Raw genomic sequence first — 16,405 nt, 5'->3', positions numbered from 1 at the left:
TTATACTTTTTAAAAAAATGTTGATTTAGCCCTAACCGGTTTGGCTCAGTGGATAGAGCATCGGCCTGCGGGCTGAAGGGTCCCAGGTTCGATTCCGGTCAAGGGCATGTACCTTGGTTGCCAGCACATCCCCAGTAGGGAGTGTGCAAGAGGCAGCTGATCGATGTTTCTCTCTCATCGATGTTCCTGACTCTCTGTCCCTCTCCCTTCCTCTCTGTAAAAAATCAATAAAATATATTTTAAAAAAATGTTGATTTAACTTCTGATAAAAATGCATCTCTCATTATCAGCTACATTGTGATCTAACCTCTTTCTGATTTGGACTATATTGTATAGGCAGTATTTTTATTGTGTAGGCAGTATTGACTAATTAGTTGTTTGCAGGTGTGCTTACTTTAACATTAGGCAGAACTGCTTTCTTTCTGCCCTTCTTGAAGTTATATTTTGTTTTATAGAAGATATATTTTGGTTGGCAGCAGCAAGTCAAACCTCAGCCTCCACTTGCATTTCTCTAACCTCTCAGTACAATAGTGTAGACATTTGTTTGTGAACACAATATTGTAACATATCTGTATTTTTGGTTGGAGTCCAGTTCATCTGTTACAATTTAGTGATGTTCTAAGCTTTTACTTAAGTCTCATAGACCCTAGAATGACTTCATGTCTTGGCTGAGCTTCAGAGTTTCAACATACACAGATGGATCCAAACATATTCCCCCTACTATGCTGGGCTGTTTCCAGCAGTTTCTGGGGTATGAAAAACATCCAAACTGGCAAACTTCAGAAAGAGCAGGAATTTTTTGTCAGGAATATTTTGCTTCATTGTGACAAAAAGCCAACCTGTTCCCCTGTTTAAAATATGCAGTAGAGTGATTTTAGCTTCTGAAATTTTCAATTCTGAGTATGAATCTATTTTGAGAAAAAGGCACACACACACAAAAGGAGTCCTATCAACTCTCTTAAGTTTAGTAATTGTGCGGTGCTCTGAAGCTAATGGCACTGTTCTTCAACCTTGCAATCTTCACCTAGGTAAGTGCTTAGAATGCCAGTGGCCAAGCTTATACCTCCCTTCTCCTCACAATCAGGCTAGCAGGAAAGGATTCTTCCCTGCCAAAACTAAAAAGCTCCAGGGGGGGAAACCTAAAGACACCAGCATTTACAGGTCCTACCAGTGCAAAGCCAACTTGAAGCCTCATCAACCTGAGATGAAGTTCTTCTGGCCCTAATATTATGTGGAACCTGGTATTTCCAATTAGCTTGTTATTGTCAAACTAGAGGCCCAGTGCACGAATTCATGCACATTGAAAGGAAATTAATTAGAAGAAATATTTTAGAGGCCGGGGAGGGACCGAGGGAGGGCTCCAGGGCGTGTCCAGCCCATCTCTCCCAGTCCTGATCAGGCAGACCCCAGCAGCAAGCTAACCTACCAGTCGGACCTACCTGGTGGTCAGGGTACGTCATAGCGACTGATCGAGCGGTTGACCAAACAGTCAACTGATCAGTCAGACACTTAGCATATTAGGCTTTTATATATAGAGACTAGTGGCCCGTTGCACAAAGATTCGTGCAATAGGCCTTCCTTCCCCTGGCTGCCGGCACCGGTTTTCCTCCGGCACCCGGGACCCAGGCCTTTGGTCCGGCCGCAGCAGCAAGGCTTGGCTTCTCCGCTCTGGCTGCTCCCAGCCCCTCCTTTTATTTTTTTTTTTTCTAGCTCCTCGAGCGGAAGCCAGGGCTGGCTGGAAAACAAGGATGGTGTGCCTTAAAAATGGGACAGTCAGAGAACAAAAAAAGTAGTTCTTTGAAATTAAAAGGTAGGAAGCACATTCAGTAGACGGGTTTGAAGACAGTGTTGAAGAAATCTCCCAGAAAGTAAGACAAAAAAAAGAAAGAAAAGAAAAAGAATAAAAGAAAAAAAAGACAAAGAGATGGAAGATATGAGAGAAAAGATAATAAGATGATCATTTTAGTAGGATCAACATGTGAGTAACAGAAGTTCCAGAAGATGAAGAGGAGGACACTAAAGCAAAAACAAAAACTTCCCAGCTTAGAATGTCCTACTCCCTGAATGCTTAATGCATGTTATTATACATTTGTCCAAACACCAAAAGGGAACCCTAAGGTGAACTATGAACTTTGGGTGATTATGATGTGTCAATATACGTTCAAGATGCTGGACCACAGAAGCAAGTTGTAAAAAATGACCCACTCTGGTGGACGATGTTAACAATGGGGGAGGCTGTGCATGCATAGGGATGGGGGATATATGGGAAATCTCTGTTCTTTGCCCTTGACTTTTCTCTCAACCTAAAAGTGTTCTTAAAAAATAGCCTTTAAAAAAAATCTTACAGAGAGGGAAGAGATCTCATGTAATGGTTTAGAAATTCCATTAGATTCAGACTTCTCCACAGTGAAATTGGAAGTTTAAAGTGAAGGAAGCAATGACTCAATATCCTGAAGGGAAATGGTTTTCAACTTAGAATTTTGTTCCCAGGAATCTACCAATCAAATGTGAGTATAAGATAAATAAATTTGTAGCCATTCAAGAATTTAAAATACTTCCACCCATGTTCCCTACTGGAAGGTATATTGCACAAGGCAAGGAAAAACTAGGAAAGAGGGGGATTTGGGTTTCAGGAAATATTGGGTGTAACTCAGAAGAGTGGCTTAGGTAAGTTTGGGCATGATGGTTGAGGAAAACCCAAGAATGACAATGATGCAGCAAGCTGAGGAGCTCCTAGACAGATTGGAAGGCTCTGGGAGAGAAGTTCCAGGAAAATATGGAAGTGATAGGCAGAAATGTTGTAGTATTTGAAAAATTACATAAATGGAAAAGATGTTCCTCGACTTACTATAAGGTTATGTCCCAATAAACTCATAGTTGGTTGAAAATATTCTCAGTCAAAAATGCATTTAATACACCCAATCGACCAAACATCATAGTATAGCCTGACATGTGCTCAGAACACAATATCCAAAAAAAACGCTGACAACACAGTACACTGTAGAGCAGCGGTTCTCAACCTGTGGGTCGCGAACAATGAAAATACATCCTGCATATCAGATATTTACATTACGATTCATAACAGTAGCAAAATTACAGTTATGAAGTAGCAACGAAAATAATTTTATGGTTGGGGGTCACCACAACATGAGGAACTGTATTAAAGGGTCACGGCATTAGGAAGGTTGAGAACCACTGCGTAGAGTATCAGGTGTTTACCAACCTGATCACATGGCTGACTGGGAATTGTGGCTCTCTGCCTCTGCCCCACATCAGGAGAGAATATCAAATGGCATATGGCTAGCTCAGGAAAATACCAAAATTCAAAATTTGAAAAACTGTTTCTACTGAATGTATCTCTCTTTTGCGTCATTAAAAAGTTAAAAAATCGTAAGTAGAATCATCATAATTCAGGGGCCAACTGAATATATGAGTTCTCCTATTGTGCTGTTTCCCAGGAGATCCCTGACTAATATACTACCCTTGAAGTAAGGATCCTTCAAAGTTACCCATGCATATCCAAGTTGGTGCCCTGGAATCAAGAAGCTGGACTGCAGAAGCAACCCGATTCCTTATGTAGCAGGATTTATGGAAATCCTAGGCCATTGTTACTCATTCTATAAGTATAGAAATCATTCTTCTGCCCTATAACATCTAGCAAGAGAGCAAGTCATTCAAATTATCTTCCCCAGAGAGCAGGGAAATACAATTTTGTGTCCAGATCAGGGAGGATTCAGAAGTTTACCAAAGTCCCAGGAACTTAAATTGTAGGCAGGGATAATATTGCTGTTCATCACTGTCTACTTATTTTCTATTTAAAGAGTTTTATCTTCCTAGAAGAGGGGGTTGGTTTAATAGTGTGCCAGGGGAAATGTCTAGTGAATGTATTGATTGAATGTATGATGATAAATGTGGGCAACTTATCTCCTAATCTTCTTCTAGGTTTGCCTAGCTGAGGGTGAATAAAATTATTTTTAATATAACCCAAGAAGGCCTTTTTTTATTGCCTTGGGATTCTGGTACAATACATGTGCCTAAATGACTTTTTTTTTCTAAAAAGAATAAGAATTTGTAGATTAGCATCAGGTGGAACATATTTCCATATATAGCACGTTATGCCTGAATGTAGAGTTTTATCATTTCAGCTAGGAACAATTAAGCTATGCTAGGATAGTATTTAATAGAGAGAGAGCAAAGAAATACATATGGTGTTCAGATATCAAATATACCCACATTTTAAAGAGAATAAGATGGTCATAATTCCTCAGGGGGGAAAAGTAAGGATCTTCATTACCAAGGGCAAGGATAGGTTTCTAAGGCACTCCGTACATTGTTTGCAAAATAGAAGTGACCTGAAGGGCTAGGACAGGGGTCCTCAAACTTTTTAAACAGGGGGCCAGTTCACTGTCCCTCATACCGTTGGAGGGCCGGACTATAGTTTAAAAAAAAAAAACTATGAACAAATTCCTATGCACACTGCACATACCTTATTTTGAAGTAAAAAAACAAAACGGGAACAAATACAATATTTGTATTTGCATGTGGCCCGCGGGCCGTAGTTTGAGGACCCCTGGGCTAGGAGAAATGAGACTGTTTAACAAGCAACTTAATTTTATGTCAGATTCCATTTTCCAATATGGAATATTTCTGGGAAAAAGTTGTACAGAAGACAACATTCTCATTATTGTCATCTCCATTTTGCTTACTGGAGACAAGTGCAACGCTGAAAAGGTTTTTACTCTGATGCTCTAACAAGAAGTGTACTTCTGTCATATCTAGAGTGACTGATAATGCTCAGGACTATCCATTACTCCATTTAAATAATAGGGTTTGCTTGCTTTTAAGGTCACATGGGTTATAATGTTGGTACTGCCCTTTCTGCCACTTTGTAGTCTCTGTTTCACAGAGGATTGGTAGAAAAAGAGAAAGGGATCAGGTAGCACTTATTCCCACACACAAAAAAACACACAAAATAAACATTTTTTTCAATCCTCACCCGAGGATATTTTCCCATTGCTTTTAGGTAGAGTGGAAGGGAGGGAGGGAGGGAGGAAGGAGAGAGAGAGAGAGAGAGAGAGAGAGAGAGAGAGAGAGAGAGAGAGAGAGAAACATCGATGTGAGAGAAACATATGAATTGGTTGCCTCTCACATGCCCCTCTCCCTCCACAACTGGGCCTGGCAATGAACTTGCAACCCATATATGTGCCCTTAACTGGTAATTGAACCCTTGACCCCCGGTGCATGGGCTGACACTAACCACTGAGAAACACAGGCCAGGGCCAAAATAAACTTTTATTAAAATGAAATAGTTTGGGAAATTCTAAATTGACCATTGTTGCTATTGTTTTGTTGAAATAACTAAATGAAGAAGTCTAGAATAGTTAATAATACCAGAGGCCCAGTGCACAAAAATTCATGCACTCAGGGGGGGTCCCTTAGCCCGGCCTGCACCCTCTCACAATCCAGGACCCCTTGGGCAGGGTCCCTAGGCCTGGCCTGAGATCAAGGCCTATCAGGGCTTTCCTTCCCCCTGCTGCAGGCAGCTGGCCCCACTCCCACTGCTGTCACTGCTTGCCATCTGTGCAGTGCTGCCCGCCCTCCCCTGCCACTGGTGGCCTCCCTCTGCAGGTGACAGGCTGGGGTGCGATGGCCTGACTGGCCTGGGCCTCCCTCTTTCTTTGCTGGGGGGCGAGGCCAGCCCTGCGAGGGGCCATCTGCCTACCTGATCGCCCCTAGCCATTTGCTTGCCTACCTGATCACCCCTAACTGCTTGCTGGGGGCATGGGGCCAGCCCTGTGAGGGGCTGTCTGCTTACCTGATCTCCCCTAACTGCTGGCCTGCCTACCTGATCACCCTTAACCACTCTGCCTGCCTGATCACCCCTAACCACTTTGCCTGCCTGCCTGATCACCCCTAACCACTCTGCCTGCCTGCCTGATTGCCCCTAACTGCTTGCTTGGGGGTGGGGCCAGCCTGTGAGGGGCTGTGGTGGTCTGGTCTCTGGTCATTTCGGTTGTGACACCTCTGGCCTTTTATTATATAGGATAAGACTCCTGGGTTCTAAGTCTAGCTCTATTTCTATGTAGCTGTGTAACATCGGGCAAGGCTCTCTGGGCCTGTGTTTACTTATGTGTAAAAAGGGTATCTTTGACTATGATATCTCTAATGATATATAAATATATATAAAAATAAATATGTAATTATATATATATTACTGAATAGGAGATACACACACACACACACACACACACACACACACACACACATTTCCTGAAACAAATATATATGTAGCAATGTAGTCTACAGAGTAATGTCCTGCTGATGATGATCTTGCCTTATTTTACAGTAATGTTTGTACCCATATATTTGGTGACCATTGCCTTTTCTTGTGGGTCTGAAGAAAAACATTTTTTGTTTAATGTATAAACTTCTGGACTGCTTTTCCAGAGAAATACAAGGTTTGGGCTTAATATATTTCCTCCAGCTTTTTATTTTGCAATATTCCAAACATTCAGAAAAATTATAGGACTATACAATGTAGACCATATAGCCTTCCTTTAGATTTACCAATTCTTAACATTTTTTTCATGTTGGCTTCCTCTCTCTTTCTCTTTCTCTACTCCCTTTCTGGATATGTAAGTATTATTGAGCCACTTGAGAATTTATTGCAGACACCATGATGCTCCGTCTGTAAATACTTTATCATTTATATCCTAAGAAAAAGGACATTCTCCTACATAACTACAAGACAATTGCTTGAGAAAATATACTCTATATTCACATTCCCCCAATTGCTCCAATAATGTCCTATGTAGCTTTATTTGTTTCTGTATTCTAGGATACAAACAAGGATTATCTGTTGATTCAACTGTACTCTCTCTTTACCCTCCTTTGTTCTATAATTTCCCAGCCCTTTTGTGTGTGTGTGTGTTTTTTTTCTTTTAATGATACTGACATTTTTAAAGAGTTTATTGCAGTTTTTTTGCAGAATGTCCCTCACTTTAGATTTGCCTAGCTGTGCCCTAATGATTAGAGTTAAGTTACAGATTTTTGCAAGGAATATTATGTAGGTATTACGTTCCGAGTACATCACATCAGAAGTACTGTGTTGTCGGAAATGGTGATATAGGGTTGGATTATTTGGTTAAAGGAATCGTCACCAAATATCCTCAATGTTAAAATTTCATTTCCCCTTATAATTAATAAGCAATCCTGGAAGTGACACTGATACTTTGTGAATATCCTGTTTCCCAAGGTTTTGGCATCTATCAACAATAGTGGCTGTAAGGTTACTGTTTTGGTTGTCCCTCTACAAAAGTGAATGGGAAAATCAACACACCTCTGGCAGATGGAGGAAAGAATTGGTTAGTGTGGACTTGATCAGAGATAAATGCTGGTCATGTGTGTGTGTGTGTGTGTGTGTGTGTGTGTGAGAGAGAGAGAGAGAGAGAGAGAGAGAGAGAGAGAGATGCTGGAGTAGCGTGAGAAGCTTTGACATGCTGTTACATTTTAAGCAGTGTTAAGTGAAGGCTCAGGTTGGGATGCCTATTGTGCAGAATCTAAGTAAGCCTTTGTTAGATGTTGAACAGAAAGGATACACTACACTGTTTTTGTATTTGCAATTTCTCTGTAGTATGAGACAAGACCTAGAGCTGAAGAATAATGGGCACATATAATAAAAATTATGCATAAAAATCTTTGTGTGTTTTTTTTATGGTGAGTTACAGTTTCCTTCCTTTATTTCTTCTCTCCCCCATTATATTTTTGGTTGTAATAATTCTATATTTTTGTTAGATTAAGTTGAGGTATTATTAAAAGGAAACAGAATTACAAATTAATAATGTGAGAGAAGTGCTTGATTTCATGTGATCAAGTGAGAGTAACAAAGAATCCAAACACGCCTCTTTTTATCTTGAAGAATTGAACCACCATGTCTACATTTGTTTTCTTCATGTTTCTCTGATTTATCAGAGTTAATTTTCAACAAAAGCAGAATTCTATACTAATGGGTGGGACTAGTTATTAATGATAGGGAAAACAAATCAAATGTTGCAATAAAGAGAAAAACAGTCTGCATAGAAGAGCAAAAATAAATAATAATAGCAATATTCATGACGATGATAAAGAATGCTAATGAGCTTTGATAAAAGAGCCTGGAAAGCAAAGGTATACTAGTAATAATACAGTAGCTGGAACAGAGAGCATGAAAGATGAATTGTGCAAGAGATTACGTTTTAAGTGGCAAGAACATTCTGGCATAGGAAATGAAGTATGAAAGACCATAAAACAATAGATTCCATGTATTCAAGCAATAGAAGTAAAGAAGTCCTAGCAAAGACTTCTTTGCCTTGTGGAATTATCCTAACATGTCTTTCTTTGTTATCTTCATGTTTCTCTAATTTATCAGACGATTCGAACTCATACCAGGGAAAACACTGTTTTACTATGATGTCAGTGTTTTAGGAAAAAGAGCCAGGAATTTGAAAAGTAAGCTCTTTGCAAATACAAAGATGTCATTGTGGCTGCTGTTGTGCTTCTAGAATAACTGTATGATTGTTAATTATGAAAAGAGATAATAGTAGTGGATACAATTTGTCTTCAAACAGGAGTGCACAATGCACAATAGAGATTACAAGAGCAATCAACAAAGTGCAGGATATTATAAAGACTTATTTTTTAGCTGCAACATAGCCAAAATATACTGTTAAGAACCCAGAATTGTCTAGTGATTAAATAATAAAATAGTCATGTTTTATAAGCTTTATTTAAATTAAAACTATCTACAAGTTGAACATCCTTTTCAAGCCCTTCTTAACACTTTTGCAATTTGCTGGAGCAATCATTTCTTTTCTTTTTTTTCTTTCGGGCTACAGTGGCTAATCTGATTTTGATGTTTCAGTAATTATGTCAATTAATGTGTGCTGAGAGTAATTTCATTTGTTGAAATAGATAGCAGGTGAATATGTAGCTAGTAGAAGGTTGTCTCATTAAGACTTTGTGTGCAGTTTCCCAAAATTAGCCACAACAGAGAAGAGTTTTAAAAATAAGTACCTTCTGGTTAGTAACCAAACTGGTATCTAGTTTATTTCCTGACAATTGAAATAAAATTATAATTTCTTCCCACCTTCTGCTACCAATCAAAGACACATAGTAGTGTGATCAACTGTCCCATTTTGCTCAGGATGGTCCTAGTTCTAGCAATGAATGTCCTCTATCTTGGGAAAACCTTCTGTCCCAAGCGAGCCGGAACAGTTGGTCACCCTAAAACACACGTATCACTTGAAAAGAAATGTTATACTTACAAAGCTTTGTTTATTATTACATAAATTTAACAGAATTTAAAAATGAATTTTCATTCATATTATCACTAAAATAAAGCAACTATATAATATGTACTTTTGTTCCTTCTAAACTTTATACAAACAATATATAATTTAACAATTATAAAATCAATTAGTCACAAAATATGTACAATTCTATGTTCATTAGTTAACAAATACATATCCTTACAAAATCATATGTGTAATTTTAATGACTCCATAAAATTCTATCACATATCCATGTTTTAAGTTACTTAAGTATCATTCATTGTAGGACATGTGTGTTGTTTTTGTTTTTCTCTATTATAAATAATATTGCTGAAAATACCTTTGTATATATAATACCCCTCTTTTAAATTTAAGAAATAAAACTTTGGGGAAAACATAAGTAGGGTAAAATTATATTGGCAACATAGAAACAGTTTAAATGATCAATATTTTCTTCTGTTAGCTAGTTTCTTATCAATTACCCTGCTGCTTAAATAACTATTTCATGAAAAGTTCTGGTAGTATGAGCCCATTCAAGAAAATGGACAATATTTTTTAATTGGTTAGTTGAAATGATAATCTGTTTATTTGTTCTGAATGTTGAGAAATTTTTATCACAGATGAAGATGTTGTTCCCTTTTTTAGGGTTTTTCAAAAGAATAATGGCACTTAAAGAAAAATTAGATCACAATTTCTTAGACAAACATCCACTGTGTTCCAAATATAACAGAGGCATTGAGGAACTCAGAAATACTACCACTCATTTTTCAAGACAGATGTTTGGTAGGAACTCAATTTAATACTAAGTCTGACCAAATAAACTGTCCCTCAGGTTTCCTTTTAGGATTTCTGAAGTATAAGAACACAAAAATTCAAGTCTTCATCTCTACTATAATTAAAATGTAACAGCCCGAGTTTATAAAATCTAAACTCAAACACAGGAAGGATAAGACATTGAATAAGTGAATTTTTATTGAACACCTGGCATTGTCTACCCAGTCACTATCCTCTTGAGTTTACTAAGTTATAGGAAAAAGTCATGGGATATGTATATAATAAAGTAATACAAGAGTGTGGTAAGTTCCATTACAATAGTATAAAAATGGGGGGCCATGTCTCCTTATACACTCGCATTATTTGTAATGACAAATAAACTTGTAAACTTAAATGGCTATGGACAAGATATAAATAAATATGTTATGGAATAGTCATACACTGGAATACTAGACAACAATGAAAATAAATGCACAGGAACTATTATATGTATCAATACCAACAACTCTCACAAGTAAAACACTGACTATAAAAGATGAGTTTTAGAAGAATACATATAGATTTATATCATTTACATAAATTTTAAAACATGCAATATAATATAATATATTGTTTAGAGATACTTCAATGAAGTAAAAATATAGACAAATGCATGCAATGGTAAGTATGAAATTCAGGATAATGATCCCTAGGGGTAAGAGAGGGGGAGGAGGGAAGACACAATTCCAGAGGAGGTACGCTAAAGTATTTTAGAAATGTTCTTTTTCTTAAGGTTCTGGGAGAGTACATGATTGTTCATTAAATCTTGAAATATGTAATAATACATTACAATATACACAAATTAAAGTGCCACATAAGCAGAAAAGAGGTTATTAATTCTGAATGGAAGTAGCAATCTGAGTAAGCTTTTCGAATGAGTTAGCCTGATGGATAAATTGGTTGTGATGGATGAGCAGACATTCAGTAAGTCCAGATGGCAGGAAAGGAGATTCTGGGGTGATGGACCAGCATGGACAAAGGCATGGGAGTGTTCTGGGCCAGAGCTAGCTTAGGATGTATAGAAATATTTATGCTGGAATAAAGGCAGTTGATAATGTGACTGGGACCAGACTGCAAGCAGCCTTGAACACAGCAGAAATGTAAAATAATTACTAGGTTTTGTAAATAGGAGCTTGCAATTAGGTCTGGACTATAATTTATTATATTCATCATGTAATTCCAAAGGATTGATAATTTCTTAACCAGGATGGTATCTTATCTGAATCTAATCCTTTTAGATCTCTACTACACTTCAAATAAAAATAAAATCACGATTCATCACAAGTCATCTACCAAATCCAATAGAGAAATTGATCCTCAGAGTTATAATCAGTAATAAATATGGAGATCTTCCATTGGTAGCTTTCAAGAGTCATTTACAGTGTTTTCTGATGACTACCCATCAATTTTCCCACCTGATCATGTCAAATGAATCTTCAAGTAGAAAGCATTGCCCTGAGAAGGAATATGAAGACTAGTTAGTGCTGTGAAAATCTAAAGCTTGTTAAATTTACCAAATTTTCTTTTTTTACATGATCATCATTTGGTCACCAGCAGGTATCTTTTTAAAAAAATATATTTTTATTGATTTCAGAGAGGAAAGGAGAGGGAGAGATAGAAACACCAATTAGAAAGAATCATTGAATGGCTGCCTCCTGCATGCCCCACACTGGGGATTGAGCCTGCAACCTGGGCATGTGCCCTTGACTGGAATTGAACCTGGGACCCTTTAGTCAGCAGGCTGACACTCTATCCACTGAGCCAACCGGCCAGGGCAACCAGCATGTATCTTTTGTTGGCTTCATATGGCAGAGCCTAAAGAATACCTGTTGATCAATGTGTCATTCATCAATGGCACCTGCAGAGATGATGAAAGTTTATGTTATGATATTATAGAAAACAGCACAACATTTAGCAAATTGAACCACACATTTCTTCCCCCACCCTTTTTCTTTTGAACATTAAAACTGCAGTTTGAAAGCAACTTCCACTGCAGAAAAAAATTAAAACAGCAGGTGATAATTAGGGCAAAGTTATAACAATGTTATTGCTAATGGGCTACCTGTCAGTTAGTGCAAACTACCACTTCTCCCTAGGAATAGTTATTATTAAAAACAACTTATGAAGGTTGAAGAAGGGACATTCGACGTGTTAGTCTCCTTATTTGCTCATTTGGAAATAGCATAGAGATAAATCCATTAACCACCTCAGTCCCCTTTGGTCTCAGGGCAGACACACACACACACACACACACACACACACAGACACACAGACACACACACAGAACAAGTGAAAGTTATAAACGACCAAAACATAAACCTTAGCTGCCTTGAGTTAAAAATCAATTTTCTTAATAAATTAAATTCAAGGATTATATACCAGTATGTAGTATCAAGAAGGATGTATTAATAATTGCCATGTTGGCAGAGTTCAGAGTGCAAGAATTACAGGAATATAAAAATTTAGTAATTTAGAAAATCTGATACCAAAAATAGCTATTGCTAGTGGAAGCCTCAGAGTTCAGTTCAGCCGTTGAGCTATAATAGTATTCTCAGACTAGTCAAGGTTGAATGTTCAAGATGTAGTTCGAGTATTAATCATCGATTCAAATAAATGATTGCACAACTGGAGAGGCTCTCCTGGGTTAAGTAGCTTACTCCTGAACACAGATGTAAGATTTTTCCTTTGTGTATTCCAGAACCACTTGAGTGTTTCCCCTACTAAACAAGAAACCTCTTTTGGAGTTATTTCTTTAGCTTTACTCTTTATCAATTACAATCTTTTGGCAAAAAAAGTCACCTAAGCTACTTTGCTGATACTTTGCTGATGTGAATTAGAAGCTCATTCAAACTGCCCATTTCAAGTTTAAGTTTTATTTTTCATTTTCCCCATAAGAAATCGGGAGATATGCTCTGATTTATTTTGGTTTACTATACAGTATTCCATTGTATATTCACACTGTATAATGTTGTGTAAATAAACCATAACTTATTTATCCATGTTACTGTTGCTTAGCATTTGGGTAGTGTTATGAACACATTTAAAAATAAAGTATTATATAGGTATTGATATGTACACAATTTATTGAAGCATGATATACATACAGAGAAGTGCACATATTATAATAATACAGCTTGCTGAATTTTCACAAACTGACCACACATGGGCAACCAGCACTAAACCCCAAGAAAAAGAACATGACCAACCTCCCAGAAGTGCTACTATGCCCACTCCCAGTCATTAGTTCCCATCAAGAGTGACCATTATTCTGATTTCCGACAGCATAAATTAGTTTTGCCTTTCACTTAGCATTATAGTAATGAGATTTATATATGTTACTGCATTTGGAAGCAGACTGTTCACTCTTAGTATTATGTAATGTTCTGTTATATGGACATATCACCAATTATTTATCCATTTTACTGTTAATGGACATTCAGGTTGTTTCCAGTTTGGGGTTATTATAAATAGTGTTCCTCTAAGCTGTTTAATAGATACCTTTGATATACATTTGACATTGATATATTCATAGAAAATGAATTGCTGGGCCATAGGGTTTTCATACGCTTAAATTTAGTAGATATTTCCAGTTTTTCAAAGTAGTTGGACTATATACATAGCATTTGATTTCTTGAGGAATCATTCTGAGTAGAGAATTTCAGTATAACCATTAAGAGAACAAGTTTTAGAGTCACTCAGACCAAATTCAGCTTGCCAATAAATACTGGTAGCTATACCACTTATGCACAACCCTCTCAAGCCTCAGTTTATTCCACCGTAAAATAGGTGTAAAATGAGATATTATTTTAACACAACATAGACAAATGCCTGGCACATAGTCAGTGCTGAGCTATGGTGGTTATTAATCATTAGCTCCTACAACTTAGACAATATGGAGAGCTGGAAACAAATATGGGCAATATAATCCACAAACAATTTTCATTCTCTGATGGAAGGAAATTGAAACTCTGACCCAAAAGGCATTACCAATTCTAGGACCATTACACTTAGATCCCCGAAAAAAAAAATACATTTAAACATGATCCCAAAATGCGTTTGCAAATTACTCTTGCCAGAGGCAGGGTTCTTGAATGCAGTGCATTATGATCCATTTTTTTTCTTCCTACTAGACATTACTCTTTAAAGACAAGACTGCCAAGGGCTACTCTGGAAAGTCACTAATATTATACTTTTTATTATATTTTCCAATTTCACACCTTCCTTAAACTAACCCACAAAGTTGTTGAGAAGTGACTGTAATTGCAAAATTAGTTACTAGTTTTCCTTGAAACTTACCAGTATCTACAGCATCTTCCACAATCCTAAAAACCCTAAAAATGGTCCCAGATCCTTGCTTTAAACTGCAAAGAATTTGCCATTTTTAGTAGGCAAGAACTTGATAACTTCAGCCTGGATTTCAGCAGCTGTTGGGGCAGCATCCTAGAAAGTAATACAGACATTACACTTAGTACAGAGGTACTGTTTTAGCTAGTTGCCGGGGAGCAGCAGACCCAGTTATCTTAGGCAGGTTATATTGGAAGGTGCACCCTGTTCCTAATAAATTGAATCAGATCCGATGTATCAGTCACTATTTCTCAAGAAATAAAGCACACAGTCTACTGGAAAAGATGCCATCTTTTGAGGCCAGTTGTAGACCTGAGAGGGAACTTTTTGAACATTTAATTGAAAATCTTTGATTTTACAGATGAGAAAACTAGTCATTTAAGAGTCTTGCCTAAGGTCAAATGATTTGTTCCCTGGACAGGCAGAAAGCTCAAGTCTTATTTACGTTTCAGTGGTTGCTCTTTGTTCTTGTGCCAGGGCCCCTCCCATTCTCCCATTCTGTCTCCTACCTCAATTTCATAAAGATCCAGACCTGGGATCCAGAAATGGGGACCCTGAAGAGTGTGACTTAAGGGGATGAACAACCATTATATTGTCATTAGGAAGGGCAAGATGAGTGAGGCTTGCCTGCTTCATAGAACACAGGATCCAAGAGGAAGGACCTTCTATGTTTTGTGGACCACTGCATTCTCAGTACCTAGAACTGTGCTTGGTACATAAAAGGCCCTATAATTGTTAAACGAATACATGAATAAATGAATGAATGAATAAATCTTGGTTATGTCAGGTTGTCATGTCCTTACTGTTTTATCTACCATCTCCTTCCAGTAATACAAAAATAAATAAATAAATGTGCACATTTAGATTCTAAAGAGATGTCATGTACAAGCGTCTGGTATGTGCTTGAACCATTGTGAGCAATTAACAAATGTCAGCTCATTTCCCTTTTCTTCCTCCCCCAAGTGTGGGTTACTGGGGTATGTATGGCGTGATGTGTCACGGTGTTTATGTGCCTGCACAGAAAGTGAAGCGGGTATCTAACTGGCTAGTGAGAAAGAGCTGTTGGCGTCTTTCTAAACTTAGTAAATAAATTACTGCCCGAAAAAACGCACAGCTATTTTATCCAGAAAGGCTAGTCGCTTTTGTTGTCAGATTCTCGGCTGCAGTAAGCTTTTTAGCACAACTTTTTGTAAGAGCTACATCGCGGCAACAGGAGAGGCAGTGATAGGAAAGTCCTGCAAGACCCTCTCCTTACCCAAATTAAAGGTAGCGCGCCCAGGCGGGGCCGGCCTTTAGCCAGTCTAAGGGTCCTGGTCCGGGCTGCGCCGCCCCTCCAGCCCCGCCCCCTCGCCCGCCGCGATTGCCCGAGTTCAAGTTCGGCCCCGGCCTCCAGCTGCTGCTCCGCAGCCGCCTGCGCGTCCCAAAAGCCAGGGTCTGAAGGCGGCGCGGAGCGTCCAGAGGTCATCATGCTGCGGGGTCACTCGGGCACGCGTGGTGCTACCACGTGGAAGAAAAGTTTCCAACTCTGCCCGTGGGGCCTCCCTGTACCCTCCAGTGGAGCCGAGGTGTGCGCTTTGGCACCCGCTCCCACGCCCGTCGCCTCCAGTCGCGACCCCTCCCAGGGAAGCCCCCTTGCGTCCCTTCTCTGAAATCCCTCCTTCGCTCACGGCGCAGGTCGCCCGGGGAGAATACTTGGGGGGCCTCCCGAGAAGGCGGCCCGGGAGCCTCCGGAGGGCCTGCGGTACGGGGTCTGGAGACAAGTGTTCCGAGGAGGGTGCGGGGGTGGAGGCGTGGAACGGGGCGCCCGAAGTGGACGAGGGAACAGTGGCCCACACGCATCCCCAGTGCGCCTGGCGGGACCATGTCACGGCTTCCACACCCTCGCGCGCTAACTTCGTGGGGCCACATCCGACCCCACGCAGGTGGCCCCCTCCAGAGCC

The sequence above is a fragment of the Myotis brandtii genome, unplaced genomic scaffold (assembly GCF_000412655.1).
Source record: "Myotis brandtii unplaced genomic scaffold, ASM41265v1 scaffold363, whole genome shotgun sequence".
Lineage (NCBI taxonomy): Eukaryota > Metazoa > Chordata > Mammalia > Chiroptera > Vespertilionidae > Myotis > Myotis brandtii.
This window is presented reverse-complemented; position numbering follows the sequence as displayed.